Here is a 15,894-nt window from a genome sequence, read left to right as displayed (position 1 = left end):
GGTTAATACACACTGCAGTGCATTGGCTGTGCTCCAGGGAGACGCCGGACGGCCTCGGTGGGAAAAACCGACAAAAGATGGGGGATTACTTTGAATACCCTCAGGGGCGATCTCTCTGGCTAACAAAAGCAGTTTATCCAGAGCCTCTAGTTCATCCCGAGAAACTGAAAGAAACCCGCCTAGCCGGAGGGGATGCCCTGCTGCGCAGTGCGCACTGCGGCCTGGGAGCGCGGGGAGGGCGCCCGGCAGACTGGCTTAGTGCTGGGCTGCGGCAGAGCGCCTGGTCCACGTGGCTCCGGGATCCGGGTTTCCACTGTCACCCACAGGGGGGGGGGGGGGGAGAAAGAGCTGCCAGCATTGCCCTGGGAGTCCCGAAGGTGCGATGTCTTCCTGTGGAGCCTTTCTGGGGAGTCTGGCGTGGAAAGAGCATTCATGAACTCTGGACCGGCGAGGTTAGCTTTGAACTTGCTTAGCTTTGTGGCCTGAGACCCTCACCCGGCATGATCCATCCCTGGCCGGATTGTCTCGGTTCCGCTTTAGTTGCTTCAAATGCGTCCCAAGTCAGTCTCCCAATTTGGAGCCAGCTGCCTCCTGGCAACCAGTTTAGAGCCGGTTGGCCACCAGGGGCGCTCTAGGTATCGCAGTTTCCTTGAACTTACCAAGGTATGAGGGAAAGACCCTGGGCAAAATGCACAGCCCCCGGATAAAGGTGAACACTGATTTCCACCAGGCTCCCGGGACTTCTTTCCCTTGAAAATGAAGTTCCCGCCGAAATGAAACTCCAGAGGGATTTTTGTAAACGTCATCAACCCCAGAAACACGGGGCAGTGCCTGCTCCTGGGTACTTCAAAGAACAATCAGAGTGAGTAAAACAGTATGTGGGAAAAGCCATCCGTTTGGGAGCACTTGAGAATTCCTCCTTGCTTTCCAGGTAGGGAAGCCACCAGCACTAACAGGGCGCTACTCTTTGCCAAGTTTTCTAGGCTTTGGCAGGCCAATGGGCAGCGCGGGGCAGAGCTGGCAAACGTTAAGCCATTCAGGGAGGGCCTTATGGATGAGAAAGGTGAAAACCCGAACCTTCAACCTGGATCTGAAGGATCACTGGCTACTTTCCCTCCACCTAACCCTTGCCCAATGCAAAGAATATTCAATACATGTTTACTTTGTGTATACAGATGACACTTTGCAACATTCGTTGAGAGTCAACCAAGGTTCAGAAGCCTTTTAACACAGCATTGCTCCTATAAGGCCCAGCCACCAGGCACTTGGGTCCCCTTCTCCTAGCACTAGACCCTCCGGGAAAAACGCCCCCAGGACAAAATGAACATTGCAGCCATTCTCTCCGTGGTGCAGGGACAGGGGCTGAGGTTCTCCTGAGGTTTCTGCAGTTTTCTTCACAAGGGCTGGACAAAAACTGAGAGCGGCGGGAAAAACCATGCCCACTTGTTCTTGTCTCCTCTGACAAAGCTTTCAGGCACTTGGCCCGGGAGTCTCAGGGAGTGGTGAATGAATCCCTTCAGTCCTGTTTCATGCCTGTCCAGGTGCAGAGGCTGGGTGGGGTTAGCTGGGCTCCTTTTCCCAATCTCTGCTAAAAAACCCGGAGTGCCTGCTAAAATCCGGAGCCTCAGAATCCACCCGCAGAAACTCCGAGCCCTACATCTGAGCATGCGCTGTCGCCAAGCGGCTTTTGGTCACAACTCTCCAGGCTGGGCTGCGGAGCGTCGGGAGGAGGGAGGAGAGAGAAAGGAGGGGGCGGGGCAGGGAGCAGCGAGGTGGAGGCTGGCGCGCTTGCGCACGCAGCTCCAGGGTCCCTCGGTTTTTCTATGGGATTCCCAATCTGCAGCAGAGATTCACCCGAGCTTGTGGCAGCGACCGCTGGCTTTGCAAGGCGCGATCCGAGAGGGATATAAGCAGCTCGGAGCTCCTAGAAAAGGAGCGAGAGAGAACCACTCACAGAGACGGCTTAGCCGTTAGCCCGAATTAAACATATATATAATTTTTGAAAGAACTGTTGAGTTTTATCATTTTCGTTAAGTGACGGTGCACAGCGCTATAAACTGTAAGTGGAAAATACAATCTTCGTTGCATCTTTATTTTTGCATGTGTAGCGCAGCCAATTGTCAGGCGATGCTTTGGCCATTGTCACGTATTTTGCTTTGCATAGATACGTCTAAATGCATGGTGACAATTGCCTTGGTTAGCGTTAACAATCGGGATGTGCTGCTGGTTCATGGTGGGGGACCTTTAGGGGTAATGCGGTGGAGGAAGGAGGAGTGTTTATATGCGGCGCGTTTGGGGAACTGAGGCTAGATTTAAGACAGGTGAGACTGGGTGCTTTTTTAGTACAGGACTACACATAGGTGGGTTTCCTTAGTCATATTTAAGTAGCTTATTAAACGACTGTGAAGTTTTCCCAGTTGCTGATAAAACTATTGAGCGGTTGCAGTTAAGTACCAACCTGTCATACGTGGAATTGGTGCACCATTTTTTTTTCCACCGTGGAGCAGCACAAAAGGTGTTTGCTAAGTAAAACTGAGTGGACGAGGCTAGTGTGGGCATCACAGTTGGTTGCTATGCAGGATGCTAGTGTTTAAAATCCCGAGGAGTTGGGCGCACAAGTATATTGCTTAGTACTTAGGAAATGCTATTTTCTTTTGGTTTGTGGGGTTTTTTTTTTGTTTGTTTTTTGTTGTTGTTCGTTTTTTTTTCCCCCGTCGTAATGATGAATTGTTCAGCAAAGGAAAGCTGTTCTAAAGCATCTTTGATTTTGAGCAGAGTCAAGAGCGTGTCTGTATGGGGACTTTCAAACCCTAACTAGCTACCTGACTCTGCATTCCGCATTCGGCTTCCGGAATGCAGGGCTGAGAACTGCACCCCCTGGCACCTTGCATTTGGTAATATTGCCTTAAAGGAGAAAAGGTCGTTCTGTGTTTTGACTTAAAGTGGGTTGTTCCTAGCCAGGAAAGTGGGAGAGGGGTCTTCACAAGGTCAAACCCTGTTTGGGGAAAACAGATTATCTAAGAATACCCTCCAGGGTGTGAGAATGTGTATGGGGTGGGGGTAGAGAGGCAGGGGTTGCTTTTCACAGGCGAGAAGCGGGGAGAGAGCTCATCTTGGCACCGATTGGTACCCAGCGAGGTGCCAGAGTGGGAATCCATTTTTCCAGAGTTGCCCTCCTGTCCATATTTTGGAAACCTCAATGAGATGGAATTGCTGGTGGGTGTGGAAAACACGAAGTATACACTGCCTGTGTGACACTTCCCACTTGAAGGCACAAGAAGGCAGGGAGTTTTATTTCTATGTATTTCCTTCTTAATTGAAAGGAATTTGGGGCTGAGACAAATTTAAAATGAAACTTGTGCAAACTCATTTTTTAACCTCATCGTCATTTAAACGGTCTCCGTTTGTGTGTGGCATGGGGGTGGGGTCTGCATCACGGTAGACCTTACTCAACAGTGCACTCCCACTGAGACACGAGAGCTAAACAACCCCCAGGAAATGCTGCATTGAGGCGGTTTGGCAGGGTGGGATGAGGTAGACAAGGGAAGCGGGGCTGGTGTGTGCTGGATCCCCACAGAAAAGTCAATCCGATCTCTGGGATGAAAAGAAATAAAATTCCCCTTAAATAGGGAGGGCGGATCATTTTAGGCATCTTTTTGATGGTTTGATCAAGTCCAGCTATTTTCAGCCCCTCAAAGGAATATGTAATTTACTTCAATGCATAAAATTTGCGATAGAATGTTCTAGAATAGACTCTCCTTGGAAATTCAAAGTAGACATCATACAGCTTGGCTTCTTCTCTTCCTTCCTTCCTTCAAGGCAGAAAGAGCAATCAGCCTCACATTTGAGCCATCATACCCCTTGCAATCCTTGAGAGTTGGCGTCAGTTCACTGACCGGTGCGTGTGCTGCTGCTCTGCATTGATAAATAGGTGGCAGAGGAAATGGGGGAGTCACATATGAAAGATCATGGATGTTGGGTCTCAGATTGACAGGCTCACATCAGTCAGAGTCCTTTCAACGGTGTCTATTTCAAACCCCTGGTTTTACAGAAGAGGAAATGAGGCCCAGAGCCACGCAACTAGATAAAGCCAATTAACTTCCAGTCTATGGGACAATTTAAAAAGTCAAGTTGAGTGCAAATATCTCTTCTCCTCTACAGCATACAGCACCCTCAGCTACACCTCTGCAGTCCTCTGCCTTGTTCTTCTCCTAAGGTGTGAGGTGGTCTTGCAGGGTGAGGAGGGGGTGTTTACACTCTTTCCCCTCTGCATCTTTCCCATTGCCTCTCACCTCATTGGGTTTCCTTTTTCTTTTTTTAATTTTATTTTATAGTCTGCTCTCTCTAGTGTCCTGTGCAGCTCGGTCAGTTTATTTAAGACCTTTGGTGTTTGGGGGAAGCATCAGCAAACAGAGGCCGGAGTAGCTCCTGCATGAGACCTGCCTGGGGTGGATCCATTTCTCCTGGCTCCGCTCCCAGAATCCTCAGGGGCTCCAGACTTCAGAGATACTGCAGGTGCCATACCCACCCCTCTGCCAGTCTAGCCTCTTCCCAAACTGCTGCAGCTGTGGGGATGGGAAGGCATGGAGCATAGAAACTGCAGGATAAACACACAATGGACTCTGCCAACTCCCCCGGCTCCTGGAAGGCAGAAGCCAAACCAGAGAGGTGCAGCTCCAGACTATATGGAGATCCTCCTCTAGAGGAAGTCATCCTCGGGGTTTGGGGGCGGGGGTAGGAGGGTTGCTGTTGGGAGAATGCTCAGTGGGTTTAGAGAAGATGGTAGTAAGGCTTCTTAACCCCTTTGGAGCTTTTCCAGCACGCATACAGTTTTTTCTTGGGGGGTGGGGTGGGGGAGTTACTTTCTTCCTTCCTCTTGGGCAGCTTTCTTGGCTCATTAGCTGAACTACAACTACAAAGCACATTTACAGCCCCTTCACTGCTTCCACCTTCCCACCTCCCCCTTCTTCTCTTCTTTTCCTTATCGCTTGCTTTCTCCATTTCTCTCCCCATTTTCCCCATTTTTCTCCTTATCTTCCATAAAAGAAAAAAAATTCCCAAGTGCCTATGCCTTTTAAAGATAATCTTGGCCCTCCTGTTCTTTCTCCAAAAATATAATCTTCCAGACACTTGAGAAGACAGCTACAACCAGCCCAAATGTCCCCAGGAGGCAATGCCAGCTTTTCCTAGCCCTGGAATGATGAAGCTTTCGGGCAGGGATATGACAGGTGGAGGCAGGCCTCGTTGATGGTGCTTTTCCATTCACAAAAGGAGCTAAAGAGTCTTAGATGTTGTTAAACCTGAGGTAGGAAGGATTCCCAGCATAGGAACCAATTAACAACGGAACATCACTCCCCTCGCTTCCTGGTAAATGTTTTCTAAAAAGAGATGAACTCTGTCTTGGATATGTTTTGTTCATTTAAAAAAAAAAAAAGTTCTTGATTGATTAGATGTTAGGTTGGAATTCTGTTCTGAATACTGGGTAGCCTTTGTGGAGGCCCAGAGGCTTGTGGCTCATAAGGGTCTTGCTTTGGTGGACTATATATGAAGTATGTTCTGTAACTGAAAAACATGTCTGGCAATGCTAATAGCCTTTCTGTTACTGGAGTTTCTGTAGAGAATAGCGTGGTCAGGAGGGTTGTGTTTAGTTGAATTGTGTACAGATATGGATTCCGAACATGTCAGAGGGACTCCCAAAGGATTTCTGCAGAATGGCACACAGCCTCAATATCAGTAACAAATGTGTGATTTCTTATTGCTAAACCCAGTATATTAATGTCATTCCAAAAGGTCATCTTCATTGTACTGAGTGGTTTATGTGCACATCAAATTTGTGACTATCCAGGAATACAAGAAATTGCTTTTATAGAAGGAATCAGGTTTGTGGGGGCTTGGGAGATGGTTCAGTTGGTAAAATACTTGCATACAAACATGAGGACCTCCATTTAATCCCCAGAACCCACATGAAAAGCTGGGTATAGTGGTGCATGCTTTTAACACCAGCACTGGGCTGGCAGAAAGAGGCCGATCTTTAGAGTTCACTGACTAGGCCTCCTGGCCTAATCAGAGAGCTCCAGGTCCCAGTGAGAGACTGTCTCAAAAACAACAACAATAAAAAAAAAAAAATCACCACCACCAACAAGGAAAAACCAAGGTAGACTGAGCTTGATTTATGCCTTCCCTACACATGAGCACAGACATGTACACTCACACATACACATGCATACACAGAAGGAAGGGAATATATTCAACAAATCTAAGGCTGAAATAGACACTGTCTATCTCAGTTATATGTAATAGGTATAAACATTAATTCTCCTAAAAACAAAAATGTGCAGCAATAAAGAATGATGGCGATCTCTATCTATCATATAGTTATCTAGCCCATTTGTTCAACAGAAATAATGCAGATGGTATTTAAGGAAAATTATAGCCTTGAAGACTTTATGAACGGCATGAAGTCACAGATCTTTAGTATTTCCACAGCATCTACATCTATTTCCTAGCAGAAGCTAATATTTATCTGTTAAATATTTGCATGTAACATCCAACTACACCAAATAAATCATTTCTGTGGTGACCCTATGCACAATTAACTTGGTTTCAAATATCTTTTGGGAAACTGAGGAGATGACTCGGTAAAGTACCTGCTGCAGATGCATTGGACCCTAGCTGAATCCCTAGCACCCCTATAAAAGCTAGGTTCAGTGGCAAATATCTGATGAGGACAGAAGCAGGCAGATCTCTGGAGCTGACTGAACAGCGAGCTTAGTCAGGCAGCTCTGGAATCAGTGAAAGATCTTGTCTCAGAAAGCAAGATGGAGAGCAACAGAGGAAGATTGTCCACCCCTGACAGCCATACGAGCACACGCAAACAATACACACACACACAGGCATGAGCATCACACACACACACATACATACTCACCGAATTTAACATCTTTTTATTAAAATTAAATGCTATATAATAAAGAATATTTTACAATTACTTCTAGTAAACACATAAAAGCATTACATCCGTTATTTTAATAGTAGAATGCTGGACTACAGTGATTGCTCAGCCATTAAAGGCTAGGCTCTCACAACCTGAAAGACACGAATGTCATTTTTAATCCACTCTTTTATTTCATTTTGTTTCCCTTTTATTGAATATGGATTTTTTCCCCCACACATCATATCCTGATTACTGTTTCCCATCCCTCTGCCCCTCTGACTCCCCTCCTCCTCTCTTCCCATCTGGATCCATCCCCTTTCTATCATTAGAAAACAGATTTCTAAGGGATAATAATAAAATATAATAACTAAAATAAAACTGATTATTTGTTAGTAAGCAGAAAAATGAATTATATTGTCTACATACAAGAGTTGATATTGACAAGTCACAAAAGAAATCTAAATCTAGTCTATGACAACTATGCACTATATTTATTTAGTTTGTGGTCTTTGGGGTTATGGAATTATGTTATTGTGTTCCCATCATGAAGGGACCATAACATTGCATTTCCCATTTATGGTTTGCTTCTAACAATGGCTTTCCTAAGTGAATCAACATTTGAGCTACTCCTGGTCTGACTCATTGAGAACTTTACTAGGTGAAGGATCTTGGGGATGCATTGGGAACTTCATAGTGAATGAAATAAAAATGGAACAGCAAATTACTGAAGAACCTCAAAGAGATTGGATGCTTATAATAAGGTGACTGTGAGTACATTACATGAATGCTTTATATGCATTGGCTACCGTAAAGCCCACAGGCCAAGCCAGGTAAGTTTCTTTCTCTGAATGTCTCCATCACCTTGATGCAGTGCTGGCCTTCCATAGATGATCTAATATGTAAGCACCAATTGTTTACTTTTGATAAAAAGTGTAATCCTGGCCATTATTTCCAATGACCTAGAGTACTCTCATCTACCAAGTGGCTTTTGATCTCTCAAGATAGATAACACAATAATTGCTGGTAGGGTTTTTTTGTTTTTTTTTTTTTTTAAGAAATTGGGTCTCTTTTAATTAAAAATATTTCATTTTTAAATATTACTCATGAAATACAGTGCTAACAGATCAGTTGACTGTATTACCAATTATTATAGACCCATAGATAGAATCTTATTTTTCTCCACTATTGCTCATAGAAGTACCTTTCTAAAAATAGAAACTATAAATATATTCTTCTTTCCTATCTTTTTGTATTAACTTACTATCTCTTAGGCCCTAGAAGACCCAAAATTTTTGAAGAACTGTGGATAAATAGATTTTCTTTTTTGAAAATTGTTAACATGTTGAATGTATTTCAAAACACAGTAGGTAAACTTTCATTAAGGTAAATAATAAGACTGTAATGTTTTAATGCTTCATATTTTAGAATGATTGTTGAAGTTGATGGTTTCTTAAACAGTAGACTCTGAATTACAGGATTCTCTGGTGTTTTATATTTTTGCATTGGTTGTATTAACTTGTTGCATTCACATGTTTGTTTCTGATTTCTTGAGAGCCAGTATTTAAATTATAAGTCAAATGTCTCACTGGAGACTCATCAAGCATTGTCAATCATGTTGAAATGGTTATTTAATGTAATATTTTTATTTTCAAGTATCAGCTACTGTTGTTCACATTTGACTCTCAAGTAGGAACTCCTGCTTGTTCAAAACCTTTGATTAGGTTTTTGAGTTCATGAAAAACTCATAATAATGTTCATTCCAAAATTTCAAATGTTCTTATAATTTTTACATAAAATATTTGGCATTATGTTTTCTTGCTCACATAGGAAGTTTTATAATACATTAAAATGTGAAATAAAATTACTTTGCAGATACCAAATTGTTAGTTTTCCTTTAAATGATCATAAAAGTATTCATTTCTCCAAGTGAGAGGAAAAACATCCTTTTCATCATCTGTCAGTTTAGGTAATGTTGGGGAAACTCATTGCTAAGATTTCACTTGGCTTAACGAAAATGACAGGAAATATAATCAAGAATATTCAGATGGGCACCGTAGCCCAGAGTGTAATCTCAACAACTTGAGGAAATAAGGAAGGGAGGTTGTGACTTCACGGTCTGGAGCTGGCTCAGGAAAGTGCTTGTTGATAAGCATGAGGACCTGGACTCTATTCCCAGCACCTGAAAAAAGCTGGGCATGGTGAGGGCAGGATCCCTGGTGCTTGCTAGCCCATCAGTCCAGCTGTACAGGTGACCTCTAAGATCAGTGAACTGGAAAAAATAAGACAGAGGATGATAGCAATATCAACCTCTGAATTACACACACACACACACACACACACACACACACACACACACACACGATCACAGAGACACAAGTAGATACATGTATCAACATACATACATCAACACACTCAAATACATAAATACACAAACACACACAGGATCACAGAGACCTACATAAAGATATATGTTTCAACATACATACATCAACACATCCAAATACATAAATGCATATACACAAACAGGATCACAGAGACACATGTGTAGATACATGTATCAGCACACATACATCAATGCACTCAAAATATAAATACACATACAATCACACAGATACACATGTAGATACATGTATTAGCATACATACATCAACATACCCAAATACATAAACACACACACACACACACACACACACACACACACACACACACACACGCCTGATATGGCTACAGAGTGCTGTCAGAGCCAGCCTAATCAATTAATAAGATTTTGCCTCAAAATAAAGTAAAGAAGGAGGGTTCAGGTAGAGCATAAGCTCCTGGGTTCAATGCTCAGAACTCGGGGGGGGGGGGGGGAGGTTAAGACCTTCAAGCCAGGTTCAGTCAGGCTAAATGTTAATATTTTATTGGTTCTCTGACCTTCTGTAAATTAGTTGGTCCCTCGCACTCATTCTCTGTAGTAATTCACAGCCCTCTTGAGTACAAAAAATATAAATAAATAAGCTATGTATATGTGTATATACATGTATATGTACATGCATATATATATACACACATATCAGTAATGAGTCTCATTACTGAAAACATGTAATAAATGATAGATATCCTTGCCATCATCCTTTTCCTCAGGAATCAATACCATTTTGGTCAGTGAGTTTTTGCACCATTTAGTTACTATAGAGCAACCTCAAGTCAGATACGGTGACAACCCTCAAGAAACTACGCTTAACAGAGAAGACCGAGACAACACATTAAGTCAGGTGAAAGACCAAGATGGCATTTCATGGCCCAGGAATGACGGAATACACCTGTAGCCCCAACACGTGAAAGATGGAGGCAGGAAACTCAGCAACCCAAGGCCTGTCTGGGTTATATAACATCCAGTATTTAAAAGAAATAATAAAAAGCAGAAGAGGCCTCAGTGCATAGAAGGGGAATGTCAGGAAGCAATAAATTCGTGCATGGAGACCTCAGCCTCCTAGTGTCTCTCATCCCTCGTTAGGATGCACACGCTTTATTGTCTCCTCCTCACACTCCCCTGTATGGTACCCACGTTTAATTGAGAACTGCAAAGACTGCCTCAAGTCTGCTTCCTAACTGAACACATTGGAAGCTCACCTATGGAGTATTATTTGGTGTAGGCAAATATGAGCACTGAACTTAGCAAAAACAGCTCAAGAGCCCCGCCTTGTTCATGGGCTAAATGTTATTCTTCGACACTGCTCTCCTGCACTACCTTCCAAAACACACCCTCCTCCGAGCTCCTCTATTACTCCAGCTCACCCAGTGACTAATCCTTCAGCCTGTGTCTGGGGAAGGAGTCTCACAGAATCTCCTCTTTCATTCTTTTCTCTCAGGACTTTTACAGTTAAAAAAAAAAAAATTCCAACAGCTTCTTTGTATTAAAGCAAAAACTTGTCTGCATTTTTACACACACACACACACACACACACACACACACACACACACACACACACACACCATGACCATACTGTTTTGTAACAGTTCTAAGGGTCATGGGTCATTTTCCCCTTCTTCCAATCCTTTCTACACTTACTGGGGGATTTAAGGACCTCTCTAGTCTTCAGACATAAAGAACATCATTTTGTCCCTTTGAAGCTAACAAATGTTGGTTGGTCCTACACTTTTGGGGCTTCCACACATAATAAGAGTCATCCCAGGTCAGTCCCAGAATGGAGTAGGATTTTCGGTTCCAATCTTCTGTGCTGATTTTCTTAGTTGCAAAAGGGGGATGATAGCTTATGTTATAGAAGGGCTGAGGGCCATCACACATGTGCATGTAGCAACTGAAATGGTATGGCACCCAGTAAACAATCCCTTCCCATGCAGACATCCTCCTTTTCTGGTGCCCATCCCTCGCCCCCTGCCTGCCTTCTCAGTCTTCATCTCTTTCTCCCTCTCCAGCATAGATGTGTTCTGCTGTATTTTTTCAAGCCCAGTGAACCAGGCTTGTAGTGGAATTATAGTTCAGACACACGTATGCCAGGTAGTGTTGTGAGTGCAACCTTAGGAAAATTGTGCCAACCATATTAGTGCCCTAACTTAGAGCTGTATTTCTGCATCTATTTGGGGAAAAAAATCTCTTTCGAGGCTGGAGAGATGTCTCAGCAGTTAAGAGCGCTGACTGTTCTTCCAGAGGACCTAGGTTCAATTCCCAGCACCCATGTGGCAGTTCATAACTGTCTGCAGCTCCAGTACGAGGGCTTCTGACACACTCACACAGACATATATGCAGATCAAATACCAGTGAACGCAAAGTAAGAATAAATAAATGGATTTTTTTTAAAAAAAATCTCTTTCATTGACTTAAGATATGCTTCCTACTAAAGAATCCAAAGTGTCAGGTTGCTAATGTTCAACTGATGCCCAGCCCTCTCCCATTCCAGGGACTCCATGGTGTGTTGCACAGTGTCAAGGGACATCTCCCAAAACTTAGTCAACCTTTCCCTTTTTTCTTTTCTTTCCTTCACATTTTCTCCCAGGAAGTCTCTCCCATCTGTAACGCACTCCAGGAAGCACCGCCCTTGACCTCTGTGCCGGCTCTGTCACTGTGGCTTGCACATGCTCTGTCCATCAAGGAAATGTCTATCAAAGAACACCGAGAAAACAGCAGAAATGGAGGCTGTAAATGCTGCCTTGCAGAATGTGTGCACATCAGGGTTAGACTCCAAAAGCCTTCCATTGTTGTAGGTTTTAGAGGTGCGTTCAGTTGTAAATAGGCCATGAGCAAAGGGCAGTCCTCCAACAGAGGTGAGGGAGAAACATTCATACATGCATACAACCTACACATACATACATGATACATTCTCCATTTCTTCAGTGTACTATCATAGATTGTCCATTGCATTTTTAAGCAAAATGTTTTAGAGAATGGGTTATAGAACTGTCTCGGCTGTTAAGACAACTTACTGCTCTTGCAGAGGACTCGGGTGTAGTTCACATGGTGGCTCATAACTGTCCACAGCAACTCCATCTTCCAGGGATCTGATGCCCTCTTCTGTCCCCAATGGGCACTAGGCATGTCCATGGTGCGCAGACATACATGCTAGGCCAACACTTACACAACAGAATTTTAAAAATCAATAAATCTTACAGACTATTACAGAGCAACTGGTTTATAACCAATCTGTGCTCATGGCGCTAACATGAGGACAGCATCTACTACTGAAAGTTTCGTTTTTGCATGGTTGGAAGGAGTGATGAAAAGTTGGTAGTGAGGACATGATAAACTTTATTTCTTCAAGATACTTTCCCAAAACTCAGTTTTCCTCAAAGACATCTGTGGAAACATTTCTGGAGGGGAAACAACCTGCTGCATCCCATCCTCACCCACAGTTCAAATTTTCATATTAATAATACGTATATTTGATCCTGAGGCCAAGGCTACTGTGTCTCTTTAAGCTGGAGTTGACTATATTTCCAAGGCTGTTTGTAAAGGGACCTTGTGTGAGCATGTGCTCATTAGCATTTTGTTTTGTTTCTGAAGAACTCAGTCAGGAAACCTCTTTAACGAGACCAGAAAGTGAACTATGGGGTGAGGATTGCATGGAGGTCGGGACTAATTACAAGACTAATTAGATATGTGTTTCAGATGTCAGAGCTATACTCTGGCATCATGGGGTGCTGCAGCCTTGGAGAAGTAACTTCACTTCTCTGAGGTATAAGATTCTCCATTGAAACTTTGACCTAGCCTGTTTCATTAGGGGATAGGGGGCGACTGGTGCCTTTGTGAGCATACTGTATGTGAGGGGAAGGAGATCATTATTATCATTATTACTTAGCTTTAGAATCTTAGTTTAACCTCAGATTTAAAAAGACACTGATCTTGTGGAAAATTTTACTTGAAGACTGCTTGTTAAAGCCTTTCCTTTCCCACCCCAACTGCTGGCCCACAGGTAAAATGACAAATGTCACATCGCTTTAGTTAGGCCTTCCTGGTTTGTTTTTTAATGCCTTTGAATAAAATAATCTGGAGAACAGGCCTGGTGGTGTACACCTTTTATCCTAGCACTCAGAGACAAAGGCAAGTGGATCTCTGAGTTCAAGGCCAGCCAGGCCTACAGAGGGAGTTCCAGGACAGCCAGGGCTATGAAGAGAAACCTTGTCTTAAGAAAGAAAGAGAGGTGAGAGGAAGGGAGGGGAGGGGCAAGGAAGGAATAAATAAATAAAAAAGAAAAGGAAGAAAGAAATCTGCTCTGAGAATCTGATGCCATTTTCTAGCCTCCACAGGGACCAGGTACCCACATGACAAACAGACATGCATGAAGACAAAACGTTCATACAATTAGAAATATATATGTGTGTGTGTGTGTGTGTGTGTGTGTGTGTGTGTGTGTGTGTGTGTGTGTATAAAATAATAATAATCTGAAGAGGAAAGACCAACTCACTGAAAGTTGACAGGAAAGCCTAACTCATCCAATGTTTGAGAAATATCTACACCATCTCTGTGAAATTTCCTATATCATTAAAGAACCTGAGCCCACAATCATTTTCCAGTAGAATGAGTGAGTCTCTCCTTACAGGTCTTCATGGGAAAAAAGGCCCACAAGCTGGTGCTAGCAGGGACCATATGGAAATAGGATTTTCAACCCATCAGGGTAAGAGGCTTATAAACATAACTGGTCTTCGTAACTGGTCTTTCTTCTGTTGAATTCAACCTGTGTATAGAAACCTAAACCAAACATGGACAGCACAGCTTGTAAGAGAAGCAAAAGCCCCATAGATGCCCTGCCCACAGAGAATCTGCCTTAGTCTGGCTCTGAGCCTCCTCATACGGACCAGTCAGGACAAGTTTCCTGTGAGGACAATGGAAGCGGCTGCTGCTGAGCTGGCTACAGCCCTGATACTCAAATTCTGATCCTTTCTTAGGAACAGTGTAAGTGAGAAAGTTCTGACTATATATAAGGCCCGGTCACTCTAAACAAGCTCTGTAAACTTTGGAATACAATTTACACACTGAAATTAATATCAAGGACTCCTGCCATGTATTTGGAAGTACTTAGAACAAACTCTGGCATGTAAAAGGTTTTCATTGAATTCTGATTTCCTTTCTGAAGAGGAAAAGGGGGAAAAAATGTAAGAGTAGTCCAAGAAGCTTGAAGAAACTTCTTGGAGTGCTTTGGCTACTGGTCCTTGGAGAGCATTCCGATTTTGTTTCTGGACCACAGTTGTGCCAAAGTGGCTAATGACTAATGGCTTTCAGTCTTCCCCACCAATGTGTTTCAATCTCTACATCATTTCTCACACACACAAAAAAGAAGCCTGTGACTTAAAAATGATCTCAAATTCAGAAAGATTGCAGCATTTAAAATATGCTTAACTTTGTACCAGTTAAATAACTAAAATTAGCATGTGCTGTTATACATTGTGATCAGAGGCCACAGCTATGTCTAGAGGTAAATAGAAAATAAACTAATAGTATTAATTCCTTTCATGTTGTAATAAAACACTGTGACCAAAGGCAACTTTAAGAAGAGAGGGTTTACTTTGTCTTACACTTACAGAGGTAGAGTCCATAATGGCAAAGAGGAGGTTTGGCAGCAGAAGCAGGAAGCTGAGGGGTCGTACCTTTAACCACAAGCACCAAGCAGAGAGGGAACAGAAAGTGGGAGAAGGCTTTAAACTCTCAGAGCCCACCCCCAGTGACGCACTTCCTCCAGCAAGGCTGCACCTCCCCATAGCCTCTCCAGACAGTGCCACCAAATGGGGACCAAGAATTCAAGTGCCTAAGCCTATGGGGAGCCAATCTGATTCACATCTGAGTTGGCTTTTTATTTTACAAATTTGTGCCAAGCCCTTTATTCCTCAATGGTTCAGTTTAAGGTATAAAACAGAAGTTATGAGTAAGGAAATCTTGATCATCAGATATCAATACATTGGGGGAAGAAAATTTAAGTATGTTAGAATCAAGTTTAAGTTGACTCTATCACTTAGTGTGTATGTGGCCTTGTACAAAATAATTTAGTTTTATGAACACCCATCTTCACATTCGGTAAATGTAACTTATCTCCCAAGATTGTTATCAAGACAGAAATAATAGAATTAATATTCATTCTGTGGAGAAGCCTAATCTTTCATGCCTACTTAATAATGGTTATTATATCGTTGGTTGTTTTTAGTAAATTTAGTATTGGGTACTTGCAATTTTTAAAGCATTTTTACTTATTCTTTGAGAATTTCATGCAACACATTTTGATTATATTCCTTCCCCTCCCCCTCCCAGGTCCTCCCCCACTTCCCTACGTGCCCAGCTTTGTGTCCTTTCTCTCTTAAAAAACAAAGCACAGCAAACAAAAACAACAACCGATATACCAAAACAATACAATTACAATCACGGGGTCCAATTTGTGTTGGCCAGAGACTCCTGGGCCTGCACTGGAGCACAGTTGATGTAGTAGTGTCACTCCTCTGTAGAAAATGGAGTTTTCGAGCCGGGCGGTGGT

At 43.0% G+C, this 15,894-nt stretch overlaps 1 protein-coding gene across 1 annotated transcript in view; it reads left to right on the top strand.

Annotated features, from left to right (window-relative positions):
* The first annotated feature begins 1,760 nt into the window (after positions 1 to 1,760).
* Vsnl1 (visinin like 1) overlaps positions 1,761 to 15,894 on the top strand; it is a 108,565-nt gene continuing 94,431 nt past the window's right edge. Inside the window, exon 1 of the mRNA XM_036170967.1 lies at positions 1,761 to 2,059. The gene's annotated coding sequence lies outside the window, so the exon portion shown is untranslated. The remainder of the gene's footprint in view (positions 2,060 to 15,894) is intronic.

Source organism: Onychomys torridus, chromosome 21 (genome assembly GCF_903995425.1).
Source record: "Onychomys torridus chromosome 21, mOncTor1.1, whole genome shotgun sequence".
NCBI classification, from domain to species: domain Eukaryota; kingdom Metazoa; phylum Chordata; class Mammalia; order Rodentia; family Cricetidae; genus Onychomys; species Onychomys torridus.
This window is presented reverse-complemented; position numbering and strand designations above follow the sequence as displayed.